General features: G+C 46.6%; 1 protein-coding gene across 3 annotated transcripts in view; it reads right to left on the bottom strand.

Moving 5' to 3' along the window:
- LOC146809839 (uncharacterized) overlaps window positions 1-18190 on the bottom strand; it is a 226834-nt gene that overhangs the window by 180324 nt on the left and 28320 nt on the right. The window lies entirely within an intron of this gene.

The raw sequence follows: 18190 nt of genomic DNA, 5'->3' as shown, positions 1-18190 counted from the left end.
GAACAGGGACATCCTGATGTAGTTCATCCATGATGCATCAGGGATGTGGAATTCCTATAGCCCGATGCCCAGGACATATTGTGTGGAGTCAAGGGCAACAAGTTTTCATGTGTATTTTGTCCTTGGAACAAGTAGGCCCAACCACCTGCAGCACAAACCCTTTGGCTGCCAGTTTGCAGTACCACATTATGGATCAGGGAAGGGCACTGTCTGCAGTTAAAGTAATATTTGTATCCATATGCTATTGCTGTTCAAACTTGTATTTATGGTTTATTAATTGAAAGTCTTTATTATTAGGGTGAGCGCTTTAAGTGAATGTTGTAAGCGCTGACTGCACTACTGACAGTGGTTCCAGTATAAAAATGTGTACACACGTTTTCAAAGTTTAGCAATATGAGGCTATGTATAATGCGCCCAGAATGCTCTCTGATTTGATGTAAATATTTGTAGAAGCTTAAAAGCATGATTGATGATTCTTTGCTTTCAAAATAAAATGTTCATAAAAAAATTAAAGTAGAAAAACATTTCGCTAAACTACTGTAAAATTTCAGGTACCATTTCTTTGCAGTATCATTTAGTAACATGTGTTGATGCATGCTAGTATTTCCCAAAAATATTCAAAATGGAAAATCAGTGTAACCAGTTTCAATAAGATTATGGGAAACAAAAATAAACAAGCCGTGGCAAAGCCAGTAGGTCTTAAATTGGAGGTCAGCTTTTAGTTTTGTCAACTTGTGACTTGTTTTAGCATGGTTTTTGCAAAACCTTATTGGTGTGGGAGTTGCTGGGCCTTCACCATTATAACAAACATTGGCAAAAGCAAAATAGTTTTTGGTCTCAAAAAGCACACACTGCCACAGTAGTTACTGGTACTGAACAAAACTACTTTGTGTGCCAATATGCTCCTTGTGAAACAGCAGAATACGGTCACTCACAGTGAAGCCAGCCGATACAGAGAGAGACAGAATTTTAATAAACACAAAAGGTCACAGTCAATGCCAGACCAAATTAGGGGCCCAATTATTAAGGAAAGTCTCAAAAGTGCACCCATGGTATATAACCTTGCATTAAGTGCAGCTATACGGCTTTCGTGAATTCCCAAGAATTTACAGAAGTAGGACAAGAAATAGTACTCCTAGAAAATATTTGTGAACTGCATTTTAGCATGAGCAAATATGCATGTGTAGATTTGCTCATATGAAAATCTTGAGTGTTTGAAAGTTTACTTTCTATCCAACCATTTTTTTCCCAACTCTGGAAGAAGGTTTACGTCTGCTATTGTCAGGAGTAAATTTCTCAGTATGGGAAAAGATTAGAGAAGAGTTGTTGAACCCACTTAAAACATGCAAGTTAGTAGGTTTGCACAGACTTGAAAGGGCATTCTAACCCTGGAACTATTGCTTACCACTATCTTCAGCCCCAGTATGTAGCTCTGAGGAAACGTGGCAACATAAGGGAATTGCAAGTATTCAAACACTACTTTGGTATGAGCCTTGGCATAATCAGGGAGGCTATATCAGAGCTCTTATATAATGAGATTGCTGCCATAATTTGTCGCCGCACTACATGGCACCAAAGGGACAAGTGGATTTTGTTACAGGACAAGTAGATTTATGAAGCAACCTGCCCCATGGACAAGTAGATATACTGAAATAGATGAATCCCCTATTCTACTGGTGAACATGGAAGTAAAGACAAAAAGGTTTTGCCAGACCTGCCTTGTAACCCAAATGGTTGGACCGGAGGAACTACAATGGCATCACTATCACTACCCTCTGAGAATCTTTGAGAACCTCAGGGAATAGGCGCATACATCTTGCCATAAAACCTGAAGCACTACGACTAAGGAAAACTGCAGTCCCTGTAGTGGCAAGGTCTTTCACGCCATCCTTTCTTGAAGTGAGAAGGTCCACCCCTAAGAGGCAATGTGGGGTGAGAAATGGATGACTTACCATTTCTCCCCCTCCTAGTGCTTCAAAAGCAATGGGTTGTAGGGGTGTTTAAACAAGGCGCTGAAGAATATGATAACTGTCTTGGAAGAAACCATAAAAGGGTAGTGACAATATTAGAGGGTGCCACATAAATATCTTCAATTATAAACAAGAGAGGGAATGAAGAGGTTCAGTAAGTGGTGAACTCACCCTCCCCTGTGTATCATGAAAAACCAAAGAGAATCCACCCTTGTAAACAGAATAGTAGTATCCTTCCTAGATCAGTTCAACAATGTCAAGAACTGTGTGTCCCCTAAAGATGTATAGGAAAACACAATGTTTTGATAAAATAACCCTCACCCACTAAAAGGTCCCTTGGTGGCATGCTTCATCTGGTTCTTCCCGCCCTGCTGCGGGACGGTGCGTGCTACGTCCGTCGGAGACGTGGGAGCACTTAATAGTGAACTGATACTATGTGTAATGTGAGAGAGGAGGGGTCAGAGTGAATAAAGTGTGATTTAAAAAAATACCTGGCTGTGTGGAAACTAGAATGTAATACTCCCTCTAGCTGATATTGTTAAAAACGGGGAGTAGAGGATGTATGCTGCAATGGGCTACTACCTCCTTAGTCTACATGTTTCGAAGCCATCCCCCTGGCTTATAATCAGGACCAAAAAAGTGATCCCTACACCACTCTAAATAGAAAACAACAATGTGGTCTGCCTATTCAATATTGCAGAATGTTGTGCACATTCAAAACATGCACTTATTCTGTACCCAATTGGTATAGTCTCTTAAATTAATACTATTATTACCAAAATATAGGCCCATGAGCTAGTTTCACGGGAGGGGAGGAGCGCTTGTAGTCACACATTTGTCAAATGTACGTTTAACACAGTCATGTGAAGAAAAAACAAGATTCCCCACTTTAGACATGTTTTACTATATCATGGAGAAGATGGCCCACATGATGCACAACGAACCAGTCATTATGTGCAGAAGGAAGTCATAACCAGAAAGCATCTCTTTCTGGTGACCAAAAGGAACTAATTCACAAGCTGACAACCAGAGCCTAATGATGCAAGGAGACAAGAAATAAGTGTGCAGATTATGAGAAGAAATCTTGGCATGCTTGGTCTGGAAAGTAAAATAAAATAAAAACAAGTCAACTTGGCAACTCAACTGTTGTCCAAGAAAGACTGCAGAGTCAGCAACTCTGTACGCTCTGTTTCTTGGAACCACAGGGTAGCCAGCCCAGCTCACTGTCCCATGCCTACATCTGCCCATGGATGCAGCTGGGGGGAGGAGGCAGCAGTCTACCAGCAAAACCAGTTCCCATAAATATGCAGTCATTCCTAAGTTGTATCACACTTAGCTTTTCACCCGCTGGCACAACCCCTTGTCCTTAGAAGAAACAAGAACTTTCAAAGCCAATAGGTCTTGCTTTAAAGTGCCAACACATGTAAATACAGACATTCACAAGTGCCGTTTACATATTTTGCATACACTAAGGCTGTTTATCACATTAGCACCAGCCCTACTGGTTTGCTTTTGCCAGGAAATATGTTTCAAAAAAATATTGCTTTCTGTTTCGAATGTATTAGGAGATAAATATTTGAATGTTACAAGTAGTGAGATTATGGAGTGTACATTTCAGATGTAAAACAGAACCTTATGCACTACAAAAGAAGTACTTCTTAGATCACAGAATGATAAACCATCAAGGTACATCATGGTACATCGAACAGGCAATGCCATGAGGTGACAGAGTACTCCTCTGGGTTGAGCCAACGCCCACTCTAGGAATCTTTTAAAGAATTGGGGACAATAGCTCTTGCAGACACTTTTGTGCCATGTCCCCTAACAATGCATGTAATATTTGTTAGCTACCCTTACTGCAGGCCATAAAGCCCTAAAGCAGGGAGCCTTATATTACATGTGAGGACATATATCTGCATGAGCAGGTATGCCCCTGTGCTGGCCAGTTCAATTACTGACAGTACAAGTGAACATGGAAGCCATCTTAAGGTATGTACTAATTACTGGTCAAAATTAGTTTCTCTTTATGTTGTGGAGGGTGGGGCTGATCGCCTCCCCTCGCTGCTTGTGTTGTGGAACAGATGAAGGGACTTTCTTTCACACAGTATGGCAGTGCGGGACCTTGTCGAGGTTCTGGAGGGGTGTGGCCACGTGCCTCTCAGAGGTCCTGGGATGGGTTATCCAACTTTCACCTCGACTGTGCTTGCTTCACATTGCAGAGGGATTGGGAGGCAACAAGTATAATCGCCACCTGCTTTTTCTTGGCCTCACGCTAGTTAAGCGCGATGTCGCCAAGGTGTGGAAGAGTGAGACTCCACCATAGGTTGCAGCATGGAAGAAGGGCCTTGACTTTAGCATGGGTCTACAGATTCCGGTCTTCACGGCGAGAAGGTGTCCCCAGAAACACTACAAAATATGGAAGAGGTGGGCCGATTACAGGAGATTAGAATTGGAACCCCCCCTGCTCTTGGTATCAAGGAAACATTGGGATGACTGTGTTGTGTCGTGATGTAGATGTAGAATATACTCGCTTGTATACTGAACTAATTAGACCTGCACATCCTAGATCGCTGGATGCTTATTGTGTTACTGATCAGGCACTAACGTTTGTTGTTATGAGTTTGTTTCTAATGTGTTTAATATATCAACACAGATGTGTTATTATTGAACATGTTGACATCAGCATGGCTTGTCATTGTATTTGCTGGTGCTCTGCGTGACGCCAGACCTGTATGGGCTATTCACAATAAAATTGAGTTGTACAAAAAAATATTGTTTCTCAACTACAAAATGGCTTCTTTGAAACCTGTGGTGTTTGGTATCAAATATATTGTATCAATACACCCACACTGATTCAAGTGATGGATTTATTAATACATGTACCCAGAGTGTACCTTAGAGGTACTCCCTGAACCCTACTAGCCTTCTAGTGTGCTCATACAGTCCAGGCTGCCACCACAGATGAGTTTCTGACCCCCTAGTAGGAAAAAGCTCTGCTCTCAGAGGACAGAAACAATGCTTGCTCTGGAGAGAGGTGTTATCACCTCCTCCCCCAGGAAGGCTGGTAAATCAGCATACCAAGGCAGGAGGCTTCAAAGGCCTTTGCTGCCTTTGATATGTGACCAAGGATTCCCCAGACAGCGGAAATGACACCCCCTGCCATGGCCCATCAGGCACCAGGAAAAGTAGCTAGGCAGGAGGTGTGTTGCACTGCCAGGCTAGACACACCTCAAGGGTAGCCAAGCCTGAAGTGAACACAAATTTAAAAAATCCACCATCTTATGTGTGGTGGAATTGGGAACTCTGGGACAGGGGTTGCGCACTCCCCAAAGGAAGAGGTAATCTATGGGGTGTAGTGACCCCAGAAGTCCCTTTAATGTCCCTACATTGAGTATTTAAGGGACCCCCTTGATACCAGGAGTTCAGATTTTGATGGACACAAAAGAAGGAGTGGACAAAGAAGACGACTGACCCGAGAACCGAGAAGCATGACTGACTTCGCGCCAACCCTGCCAGCCTGCCTGCTGCACCCGACCCTCATGGAGCAACCGATTCATCCTGCCGCTGTGTAAACTCCAAAAACCCTGGAGGGCTGCCGGTGCTTTGCAAATTGCCAAAGAATCTCCCTTAGAGTAAAGGAGCTACTCCCCTGCCGCCGCAGGCACCAAAGACGCGAGGCCTTGTTCACCGACCTGCCGCTCACCAGGACTACAGATGCGGCAGACACCCAGGAAGAGGTGGAAGTGCTTCTACAGGTCATATCCGTCCTCCGTCCAAGTGTGGGGATGTCAGGACCAACCGGAGCCACACAACAGCAATACCTGGGGTACTGGACCCCTTGCAGCAGCCAAGGCTTGATGTGTCCAGACCAGACACCAACATTGAGGATAACCGATCTGAACATCGAGGGACTTCAAGGACATAGAGACCCACATCGTGAATGGCCCAGGTGCCCTGCTTGCCCCCTCTGCACCAGAAACAAAGACAAAGAAGGGAATCTTCGACCGCCACCACCCAATGCCGAAAAGTACCTCTGCACCCAGGCTCCAGAGTCCGAGTCCTAGGGAGGTGACAGTGTCAACGGGGTCACCAGACCCACAAGAGCCAAGCCCAACCCTGGTTCTGACCAGACTGGACTTCCAGTTGCCGCCTGCAGCTTATTTCTGCACACCTCCTACAACCACGATTGTCTCCAGCACAAGATCCGATGCCAAAAGACACCACTGCACCCACGTTCCAGAGCCCAAGGAGAAGTGGACCAAGGGTGACCCCCATGCCCGAGCATCTCAAGTGTTGAGCCCCCTGTGGGTTCTCCCAAACTGGTCCCCTAGTCCCTACTTGCAGCCTCTTTCTAACCGGACATCCGATGCTGTAACACACATCTTCAGCCCAACGCTCCAGACCCGCCCGAGGTGACATGTTGGTGTGACCTTGGACCTTGCCCCATACTCACCTTAAGTCCTGGAAACAGTCCCGTAAGTCGCTGTAAAGTCCCAGAATGCAGTACATGGTTTTGACCCATAGGATAACAAAACTGCACCCAAAATTTCCACTGAGGCAACTTTTGAAAACTGTAAAAATTAATAACCCAGAAAAGTACTTACCTGAGTCCGATGATCTTGGTTTCTAAAGTCATATAAAAACAGGTGTTACTACTATAAATTAGTGTTGCTTTTCTTTCTTGAGTGTGTGACTCATTCACTGCCTTTAAGTGTGCAATAAATGCTTAGCACTAAAAATAAATCCGGTATTTGTTGTGCACAAACAAATCACCCCTAAGGGTCTCCCGTCAGTAAGATTAAGTGAGCTATTGCCCAGAGTCACATGGTGCTGAGCAGTGCTGCTGCTGGGTATTGAACTGTGAAGCCCCACGCTCTGGAGTCATCCGCTCTGCCCACTGTACCACATCACTACCCTCGCATATGCCTAACTGCTCGTCCACACTACCACAAAAGACAGCATTTGGGGTGTCATTGGTGCCTCTCTAATTCCTTTGAGGTTTGCCTGGACTCTTTACACAGTGTACCTCTTTTTGATCCACTATATAAAGTTTCCTACACAATGTTAGTAAATAATTTATTTCATTGAAACATGACAATTCAGCTTGCTTGAACATAGTAATGTTTTCATTTACCGTGGCCTGACTTGTTCTTCCATTTATTTTTAAATCATGAGCAAGGTTTCAAAGAAATTGCTATCTTGGTTATTTAGTTTCTGTTTTCAAACAAAAGCAATGTTTTATAGAATATAAGTAGGTGAAAGGCTAGAGGGTCTTTATTATCGTTTATTCTGAAGATGTTAAATAATGTTCAGAAAGAGTATAAAAATTGGATCAAAAATTTTTTAGATAGAGAGGAACTTTTCTCCAGGGATTCAAAACTAAGGCTCATGCAGTAGCTGTAAACACATTTTCTTGCTGAAGGCTACAGAAGAGGCACACCAATTCCTTTGCGCATATGAGCTTATCTGCCAGTCTCGAGGACATGGACACTGAAACGTGGATACAGGACCAGCAGTAGCTGTCTCTTTATTGAACACTGCTTCAATTGTTCATAAAAGGGATGAGAGTGTTAAGCATCTAGGAAACTCAAATAGGCCCCCTTTAGGTATTATGTTTAGCTCAGTCAGCTAAGGGAAGGGAGGAGTTGGGGGATGCAGGAAAACCCTAAAATACAGTCATAATGTTACAATATTTTCTGTTATTCTGCCTGCTTACAAATATTGTCGCCGCTATCGTGTTTATTTTTATAATAACCACAATTCACATTGTGTGCACTAGGTAAGAATTTTTATTTTAATATATATTAAAACTACATTGCTAGTTTCTGAGTGTTCTTGAGTGTATCTGTTTATAATAAAAGAGGCTTTGGGTTCCACTAACTATTCCTGTTTGGGTCTCATAGGACTGACCACTGCATAATGAATACCTCACTCACTCAGTGTTGCAGGGAGCTGCCATCCACTGTGTTCTCCGTCTCATATGGGTGCATTGACTACCTACTTGGTGCAACAAGTGACCACACCAGCAAATCCAAAAATTGCCTTTAGATAGTCTTAATTTTTTATTGGTCATTTTTTTCTACATTTCTAAAATAAACTGCTAGGGCCTTGGTTAAATCCTTGAAAAAACAGTTCAAATTTAAAAGTCAGTACTTTAGTTAGGACAAAGTATTTTAGTTATCTTTTTTTAACGTCATAAAAGGTTCCACATTTAGTAAAATAATGCATGAACCAGTAGAGAGGATTAGGAGCTCGACCTGACCCTTACAAGGACCTGAACCATGTGTGTTGCAGAACCATCTGTAATGGCTATAGTATCCGAACAGGCAAAAGTTCCAAGACCAAATATCTCAGACAACTGATAGCTCAGTTTGAGAAAGGTCACTCAGACATGATAGCCCAGTCTGAGGATGATGACATTATCAATGATCATGATGGTGAGAAAGGATGTGAGACCGCACCCACAGAAACAGCTCGAGGTCCCCTCAGATGAGGACCTCGAGCTAGAAACATTGGCCAAGAGACCGAGTTTAGAAATCCAGCTCCTGGAAATAGTAAGACAAAGGAAATAGATGGGTCAAGGACCTATCTCTAGTGACAGCATACAAATAAATAGGGAGAGAGAGAAATATTTTAACCTCAAACTCCCCAAAGGGCTTGTCCCCCCATATGCAGAGGGTGATGACATCACCAAATGGCTCACTGCTTTCGAGAGAGCTTGTGTAGCTAGGGAAGTAGAGAAGAAACATTGGGACTCTCTCTATGGGAATTGTTCTCAGGAAAATGCTGGGACAGACTCCTGATATTGAATGAGGCAGATGCTGAGACCTATGAACTCATGAAGGGTACCCTGATTGAAGATTTGGTCTTACCACTGAAGAGTATAGGATAAGGTTCCGGGAGACTCGAAAAAACCCAGCGTCAGTCGAATTTCTCGACTTTTCAGTGAATGGTTAGTTAAAAGGTAACAATGTGAAAGACTGAAGAGCTTTATAATTTAATTATGAAGGAGCATTTTTTAAGTAATTGTTACAATTAAAATATATATCAGCATCTGGTAGACCTAGGTACACCTTTCTCCTCTAAATTTGGGGAAGAAGGCAGATACTGGGTCAAAACTAGGGTGACCAGAACTACAACTGGTGGGGGAGACCAAAAGACATAGGCCAAAAAGGCCTCTCAAGGGAAAGAGGATAACCCTAAAAACGAAGAGTCCTCGTCATGCCCCCAAAAATCTGTTCAGGAGGGTGGACCCAGAGACTCTTCACAGCCAAAGAGTGGGTACCAGGGGAACGACTGGGATCCCAAGAAGGCTTGGTATCAGGATTGTAGGTTCTTGGGGCACCGAACTGGAGACCTTGGCTGTAAAAACAAGATAAATGCCTCTAGTCCTCCTGCAGTAATGCAGTAGCCAATCTCCAGATAGGATCTCAGGAGGGCCATGACCATGTCGGAGAGCTCACTGAGGCGACTCTTGTAGAGGATGTGGACTTAGCCACCTTCGCTGCCTGGCCCACTAACATGCAAAAATACAGACAGCATCCTGTTGTTAATGGGGTTAGGGTGAAAGGATTGAGAGACACTGGTGTTATTGTCACTATGGTGACCAAGAATCTAGTGTCTCCTGATCAGTACATGCCTGAAAGATCCTACTCAAGTTACGCTGACAATGTGACAACAAACTATCCGATAGCGACAGCGTCCTTTGACGACGGGGGGGAGAGGGGGTTGCTGGTAAGAAAGAGGTAGCTGTCTCTCCGAAACTCCCATTTGAATGTTTGCTTGCTAATGAGTTGGAGACCTCAACCTGGGCTGAGGCATAACTAAGAATCCATGCCGGAATCCTTGGAATCACATACTGGGCATGTGCAAAAACCTGAGCACCGAGCAGAGGTCAGAGTGAAAAAGAGGTACTAGAGTCTGGAAGAATGGCCCTGCCCTCCAAAAGAAAAGGCAGGAAGACTGGGGAACCAGCTTCCGAACAGACACCGACCTCTCCGCTCAGGGAGAATAGTCCACCCCAGAGGGAACTGAGCCACAAAACTGGAGCCTAACCAGGCTGAGCTCTTGGGCCCAGGGGGACCCTCTAGGGAAGATCTGTGCCAAGGGCAGAGGACCTGTCTCACTCTTGAAAGCCTGCGTCACAAAGCTGCTGCACAGGAAAGTGGTATTATTAGTGGCTTCCACAAAACCGATTGGGAGGTTGGGATCCTTTACACTAAGGCCAGAGACCCAAAACCCGGTGCCACTCAGCGAGAGGTAGTACCTCAGATGTTTAGAGAATTCCTCCTTACATTGGCCCACGATATCCCACTAGATTGACACCGTGGTCAGAACAAAACATGGAGTAAGCTTGTCATCCCCTTACACTGGCCAGGGAAGAACCAGAAGATGTAGGAGTTCTGCAACTCCTGCCCCACCTGTCATGCCAGTAGCAAGACAGGTGAACACCCAAAGGCCCCCTTAATCCCACTCCCAGTAGTCGAGGTTCCCCTGAAAGGGTAGGGATCGACATCTTTGTCCCTTTGGCCAAACCACAGCATCTGGGAAGAGTTATATTCTGGTGGTAGTGGATCTTGCCACCAGGTATCCTGAGGCTATTCCCCTTAGGACTACCACTGCCCGGGCAGTGGCTAGGGCTCTCGTTGGTGTCTTCACTAGGGTGGGCTTCCCTAAGGAGGTGGTGTCAGACAAAGGTACCAATTTCATGTCTGGCTAACTAAAACACATATGTAAGGAGTGTGGAGTGACTTCTAAGCTCACTACCCTCTACCACCCACAGTGTAATGGTCTTGTTTAAAGATTCAACAAGACTATGAAGGGTATGATTGGTGGACTCCCTGAAAAGCTCTGAAGGAGATGGGATGTCATACTGCCATGCCTGCTTTATGCCTACAGGGAAGTGCCACAGAAAGGAGTTGGGTTCTCCCCATTTGAACTTCTGTTTGGTCATCCTGTCAGGAGACCATTGTGCCTTGTGAAGTAAGGATGGGAGAAGCCTCTTGTCGAACCCAAACAGGACATAGTGTACTATGGGCTTGTCTTTCGCTCTCGGATGGATGAATACATGGAAAAACAAACCAAAATATAGAGGTGAGCCAGGAGCACCAGAAGCAATGGTATGACCAAAAGACTGCTATGGTGGAGGTCCAACCAGGGCAGAAGGTATGGGTGTCGGAGCCAGAGGCCCCTAGAGCCCTCCAAGATAAGGGGGTGGGCTTCTGCAGGAAACCCAAGAGGGTCATTCATGTAAACCGCCTTACACCCTATTTTGACAGGGCAGATGTGACATGCTCACGGTTACAGATGAGGATCAGGAAGCAGAGAGTGAACCTCTCCCTGACCTCCTGTCCAACAACCCAAAGATGGGTGAGTAGAAGGAGTGGTCTTCTGAGTCACCCTCACTGCCCAACAGCAGACTGATTGCAGGCAAGTCCTAAATCAGTTTGCTGAGCTCTTCTCTGTGACCCCTGGTCAGACTAGGTGGTGTACCCATGACAAGGACACTGGTGAAAGCCTACCTGTCAAAAACAAAATGTACGGGCAGTCTGATCATGGGAAAGAGAGCATCAAAGTTGAAGTAAGCAATATGCTGGAATTGGGAGTCATAGAACCATCCGAGAGCCCCTGGGCAAGCCCTGTCGTCTTGGTCCCCAAGTCCAATGCCCATGGTGTTAAGAAATAAATAATGTTTTATGTGGACTATAGGGGTCTCAATTCTGTGACCAAGACCGATGCACACCCAATTCCTAAAGCAGACAAATTGATTGACAGGTTAGGAGTAGCCAAATATCTGAGTACCTCTAATCTCACATCAGGGTACTGGCAGATAGGCCTGCCTCCAGGAGCCAAAGAAAAATCCGTATTTTCTACCCCCAGATGGACATTATCAGTTTACTGTAATGCTTTTTGCTCTGACAAATGCACCTGACACTTTTCAGAGGTTGGTGAATAAAGTCTTGGCTGGCTTGGAATTCTATAGTGCAGCTTATCTTGACAACAATGCTGTGTTTAGCTCCACCTGGCCAGATTACCTGGTTCACCTCGGGAAAGTATTAGAGGCTCTGCACAAGGCAGGCCTCACTATCAAGGCAAGCAACTGCCAGATAGGGCAGGAAAAAGTTGTATATCTGGGCCACCTTGTGGGAAGGTTCAACCATTACAGCTTAAGTTCCAGACTATTCTGGACTGGGTAGCTCCAACAACCAGATTCAAGTTAGACCTTCCTTGGTTGACAGGGTACTGCCAGAGGCTCGTGAAGGATTATGGGTCCAAGGTGGCACCCCTCACAAAATAAACCTACAAAAGAATGCCCAAAAAGGTGAACCGGACGTGAGCTGTCAAAAAGCTTTTGACACTCTGAAGGAAGCAATGTGCTCTGCACCTGTACTGAAAGCTCCAGATTCCGCAAGCAATTCATTGTGCAGACTGATGCCTCTGAACATGGGATAGAAGCGGTCCTATCCCAAATAAATGATGAAGATCAAGACCAGCCTGGTTTTCATCAGTAGCAGGCTACTACCCAGGGAACAGCATTGGAGTGCCATTTTGAGGGAAGCCTTTGCTGTGGTCTGGTCCCTGAAGAAGCTGAGGCCATACCAGTTTGGCTCTCTCTTCATAGTTCAAACCGACCACAGGCATCTCAGATGGTTAATGCAGATAAAAAAAGGGGACAACACTAAAGGGCTCAGGTGGTCCATATCCCTACAGGGAATGGACTTTGAAGTGGAGCACCGACCCGGGACTGCCCATGTCAATGCAGATGGACTTTCTAGATTCTTCCTCTTAGATGATGAAGACTCACTAAGGGAAGGGTAGTGTCATCTTCTTTCATATGGGGGGAGTCATGTAGGAAAGTGCCTTTTTTTACATGGTTAGTCCCCCACGTTTTGCCTAATGTCTGACATAGCCGGGTCTGTTGGCTCAGTGGACTAATGCATCCACTGCAGGGGCCTGTGTTCGACCTCATGGTCACAGGTTCAAATCCTGGCGGGTCCACTCAGCCTTTCATCCATCTGAGGTCGGTAAAATGAGTACCATTGAGTTGGGTAGCAATAAACATCTGTTATTCAGCGCCAAGAGACCTTGTTGGGGTGAACGTACACATGTTATGTTAGGTTATGTAATTTCGACCTGTAAGTGAACTGAGTCCCTGCTAACCACGTCCCCAGTGCCAGATCTCCTTTCCCTAAACTGTACCACGATTGGCACAGCTTCATTTCCCCTGTAAGCCCCCAGTAAATTATACCCCTGATACCCCGGGCATGGGGACCAGGCGGTGCTGCTATCGCAGGCTGCGTGTCCAGGTGTAGAACAAACCGAAGAGTTGACATGGCACACAGTGCCATGCCACCTTCACACTGCCTACGATAGGGCTAAAGGCCACCCCTAATGCAGGCCTTTAGCCCTAAGGCAGGGTGCACTATATCCTATGTGATGGTCTATCAGCATGAGCAGATATGCCCCTACACTTTCAAGTCCGTTCTAGGTGGTGTAAATGAACAGGAAAGCCATAAAGAGTACATGGGCTGAATACTTGTCAACACGACTTTCCTAGCACCATGATGGCTTTACTGATTTCTAAGATGGTTGATACTAAACATCTTGTCTTAATAAATCCTTGCTGGTGTCAGTATCTGATTTATTGATAAATTCGCACTTGAGACCCTTTTAGAGGGTCCCCTGAAATCTAACCAACCACTGGTGCTGTTCCTGTCTAGTTTTGGCCAGCCTTCCATCACCAGACATGTTTTTGGACCCCTGGGTAGAGAGCCAGAGCTCTCCAGATGCCTGCACTGGGCGGAGTTGGTCACACCTTCCCCCCTGCCGGATCTGCCTTGGCAGAAGTGGGAACTTCAAAGGACATGCCGCCTTTGAACCCTGCCTCCAGTCCTGCTGTTAGAAGCAGATGGCGACCCCCCAGTCCTGCTCCACTTTTGACAGGAGGACTGATGAGAAAATTAGGTAAAGTAGGAGGCGGGTCTACCTTCACCCTGTAACACCCTCTCAGGTGGGGCAGGCGAAATAGACCCCACTTTTCACTATTCGCCATTGTGAGGATGGAGATAGTAGCCTATTAGGAGTTAGGGTATGCCCACTCCCCACGTGGGGTGAGCATATAGAGGGTGTAGGCACCCTACAGGTAGGCAGGCCTTTGGCTACTACCTGACCTCTCCTAAAAACGCCCCTAAATTCAGAATGTAGATGGCTCCCCGAGAACCTGACTTCATATTTGACGGACACAAGAAGACAAGAAAGAACACCGCTGTGGTTCAAGAACTGAGACCGACACAGGAGAAACTGGTACAAACCCCCGCCGCTGCTAAGGACTCGACCATTGCAACCTGCTGTCTCTCCTGAAACCTTCAAGGTCCCCAAGAAACCCCAGAGCCCTCAAGCCTTCTGCAAATTGGCAAGAACCTCCCTTTGGGTTCGAGGCTTTAGTCCCGAGCATCCGCCGGAAAAGAAACCACTGTGGTTAAGGACCGGCACACTCCATGTCGACACAGTGCAGCATCTCAGTTGGTTCACCAGTCCAGTAGAACCGACCCCCTTCACACCTACACCAACTCTAGGGATCCTCTCAGCACAACGGCCAGTGCTGGAAACAACCCCATTCCTCAGAACCCGTACTCTCTTGCCAGTGGCATAGATGGCATTAATTAGCAACATTGGCACGACCACTTCCTCCAAGATGGCCTAACCGCTACCGGTGACCTCTGAAACCAGCACCCACGACCTCAGATACTCCCGCTCCAGGTGCAACCCGACTGCCTGCTGTACCTGAATCCTGGGCCCCCAAAGACCGTCATCCCACCTGTGAAGACGACTTCTGACCTTCCAGAGGACTGTGGTCATCTGAAACTCCTTGGCGGAGTCCTCCTCACAGCGACGCGAGGGAAACTGAGTCGGCAGTCCTCCACTATCCGAATCCACACCATCCTCCAGCAACCGTAACCGCTGGCTTGGTGGTGTTCCGAGTCCATTCACTTCTTGTGACCTGCTGCCAGGGACCGCGACGGTACCTGGGTTGGCGGTCTACTGAACTCCATTACAGCTATTCACTTCCATTGCTTTCCCCACTGAACACAATGGTAAATATTTGACGGTATTGATCGCCAAGTGCCTAGATACCGAAAGTACTGCTTACTTTGAACTGCACTGCATTTATTTCGATAACCACAAGTATCTAAAGTATTTATTCAAGTATTGAAACTGTACAAAGCATATTTACGATTTGAAGTCCTGCTTGTAAAAACGTATATAAAGAATCTTGGTATTTTTATACAAAACTGGTCTTGGATTTATTCTTGAGCATGTGTCTCATTCAAATGCTTCAACAAATGCTTAACACTGTCCTCTGATAAGCCAAACTGCTCGCCCACACTATCACAAAAAGAGAGTTAATATTATCTACTTGTTGCCTCTATCTTCGTCTGGGGATTTCTTGCACTTTCTACATAGTGTCTTTCATTTTAGTACACTGTACAGATAGGCGGTATCTTACATTGACACTCACTGTCCATGCTGAACAATGAAAGCATTTCTGTAGCAAAGGAATGATACGTGATGCATCCATTTCCTGCTGTGAGTGTCATCCACTTCTTGTACTATACCACTCCAATCGTTTTGCCCAGTGCCAAATGTGAGAAAGTGCCCTCTTACTTGCATGGTATGCCCCCACTTTTTGCTGAATTGCTGATGTGCTTTGACTGAGTGTGCCCTGGGCTCCTGCCAATCAGGTGCCCAGGGCCTGTGTTCCTTCCCTAAAGCTGCATTGAAGCCTAAACCCAATTGGCATCTCTGGCCACAGGTCAGCCCATGCACTGTGCCCAGAGAAGACCCCTAAGGGCTGTGGCACTTATAGTGCCACCCTTAGAGGCCCTGTCCTCTGACACTCACACACTGCCTTTGCAGGGTGCGTGTCTTGGTGCAGAACAAAGCGAAGAGTCGACATGGCACCCATCCCTGAGTGCCATGCCCACAAACCACTGCCCTGGCATATATCAGTCCCCCCTCTAGCTGGATTCCCTATGCCAGTGGTGAGGGTACAGGTGCATGAGCCCTGTGCCCCTACAGCACCCAGGTCCATTCCTGGGCACTGTAAGTGCAGTGTTGCCATTAAGAGTATATGGTGCTGGGAGTTTATTATTATGAACTCCACAGCACCATAATGGCTACACTGAAGACTGGGAAGTTTGGTATCAAACTTCTCAGCACATTAAACCCACACTGATGCCAGTGTGGGATTTAATGTAAAATGCACCACAGAGGGCATCTTAGAGATGCCCCCTAAAACTCAACAAAACCTCCAGTGACCTGACTGAGTGGCTGCCTAGGCTGCCACCACCAGACATGTTTCTGGACCCCTGGGTCAAGAGCTTGCCGCTCTCGGGGGCCTGATACAATGCACATCCTGGGACGAGGCGCCAAGCCTCCTCCCCCAGGATGGGCAGGGATCACGAAGGAGAAGCTTCAAAGGCATATCGCCTTTGTGAGCCTATCCAGACCACTTGCTGCTCTCAGCAACTGGTCCCCACTGGTTCTACCCCCCACTTTGGGCGGGAGAACCGGCGGGAAAAACAAGTGACGAAGAGAGGTGTGCCCACCTCTGCCAACTTCACCCCTAGGGTGGGGGAGGCGAGGTGAAGCACAACCTCGTGTCCCCGTCATCTTGAGGATGGGGGAACCCAGCCAACCAGGGAAAGGCTCCTGCCCCCCTCCCACTGGAGAGTAGCAGAATAGGGGGTGTACCCACCCCAGGGAAGGGACCCATTGGTCCCTGCACTTTACCTACCTGCAACGCCCCTAGATGTAGTATTTAGGGGCCACCTGACCTTCCTTCCTCAGATCCAGCAACTACAAGAAAAAGAAGAGAAGAAGAAGGACGAGAAGCTAACAAGAGAACGACGCCCACTGACTTGGCCCCAGCCCTACAGGCCTGCCTCCGCTCGAACCTGCTCCTGCAAAACCCCTGCGTGTCCAGCGGACAGCAACTTCAAAAACCCCGGAAGACCTGCCTGCCTTCACTTTCTAAGCTGTTTCTCCCGTGAACACCGGACGTGTTTGAACTGCAGCTTCTGGTGCCAGCCAGAAACCGCGAATCCAGCCCACTCTGCACCCGCCGATCCCGGCCCGAGCTCGAGTGAAAAAATACCACATGGAGGTCCCCCCGGCAATCCTGACCCGAGATCCGGCGACCCCTGACCAGCCTCAAGCCTCCAGACGATGCCTGCAGCCTCAATCCAGAGGACCCCCCCTACCACGATCAGAGTGGGTAAGAAAATCCGATGTCCCAAGGCACCCTTGCACCAGACGCCCCACGGCTTTGTGTGCCCAACCCAGCGGTGCCTAACCAACCCTCTACATCCCTACTTACCCCTCGAAGTGGTGGTCGCTCCTGGAAGATCCTCATCCCCGAGCCTGCAGTGTTTCTTTGTCCCGGAGAATCTCCATTGAAATCAACAGGGCACTGACCTCAAAACAGCACCCTGCGCCCGGCCGCCCTAGTGCCGCTGAGGGTGCCCCTTTTTTGCTAACTTGGTCCCCAAATTGCCCTGAGCTTAACCCTAGGAGCTTTGCTCCCACAACCCCGTGGCCTGCTTGCCAGCAGCCACCAACCGGAGTCTCCCTATCCTCCATAGGATAACATTGGATCTCAACACTCTGCACCCGGCCGCCCGAGTGCCGCTGAGGGTGCAACAACAGTGCATCACTGACCCTGGGAGACCCCTGAGTCTAACCCCAGGACCCTAACTCTAAAGACCAATTACCTAACTGGAAACCCATAGCCTCTTTTTCCTCATAGAATAACATTTACACTTTTTCTCCCAAAAAGTTTCCAAGTATTTACTTTTGAAAACTGAGAATATTCCTTAAAAAATCACCTGATTAACCAAAACGCATTTTCTCAACTGTTTTCAGGAGATGTCCCAGTGCTGAATCTAGGTATCCAGCACTGATTAAGAAAAGTATTGTTAAAGTAACTTACCTGCTAAGTGAATATTCTCCCATAGGATTACATTGGTGATTCTATGTGAAAACGTTTCTGTCAACTTTTGAAATACAAGAATATTCTTTAAAAATCGTACAACTAACTAAAACGCATTTAATCAACTGATTTCAGGAAATGTCCTGGTGTTGAATCTAGGATCCAGCACTGTGTTAGTAAAAGTAATCTGAAAAGTAATTTAATTGCATTTTACAGAAAAAGCCTATTG

Source organism: Triturus cristatus, chromosome 7, assembly GCF_964204655.1.
Source record: "Triturus cristatus chromosome 7, aTriCri1.1, whole genome shotgun sequence".
NCBI classification, from domain to species: Eukaryota; Metazoa; Chordata; class Amphibia; order Caudata; family Salamandridae; genus Triturus; species Triturus cristatus.
The sequence above is the reverse complement of the archived record's forward strand: the minus strand, read 5'-3'. Positions and strand labels throughout refer to the sequence as shown.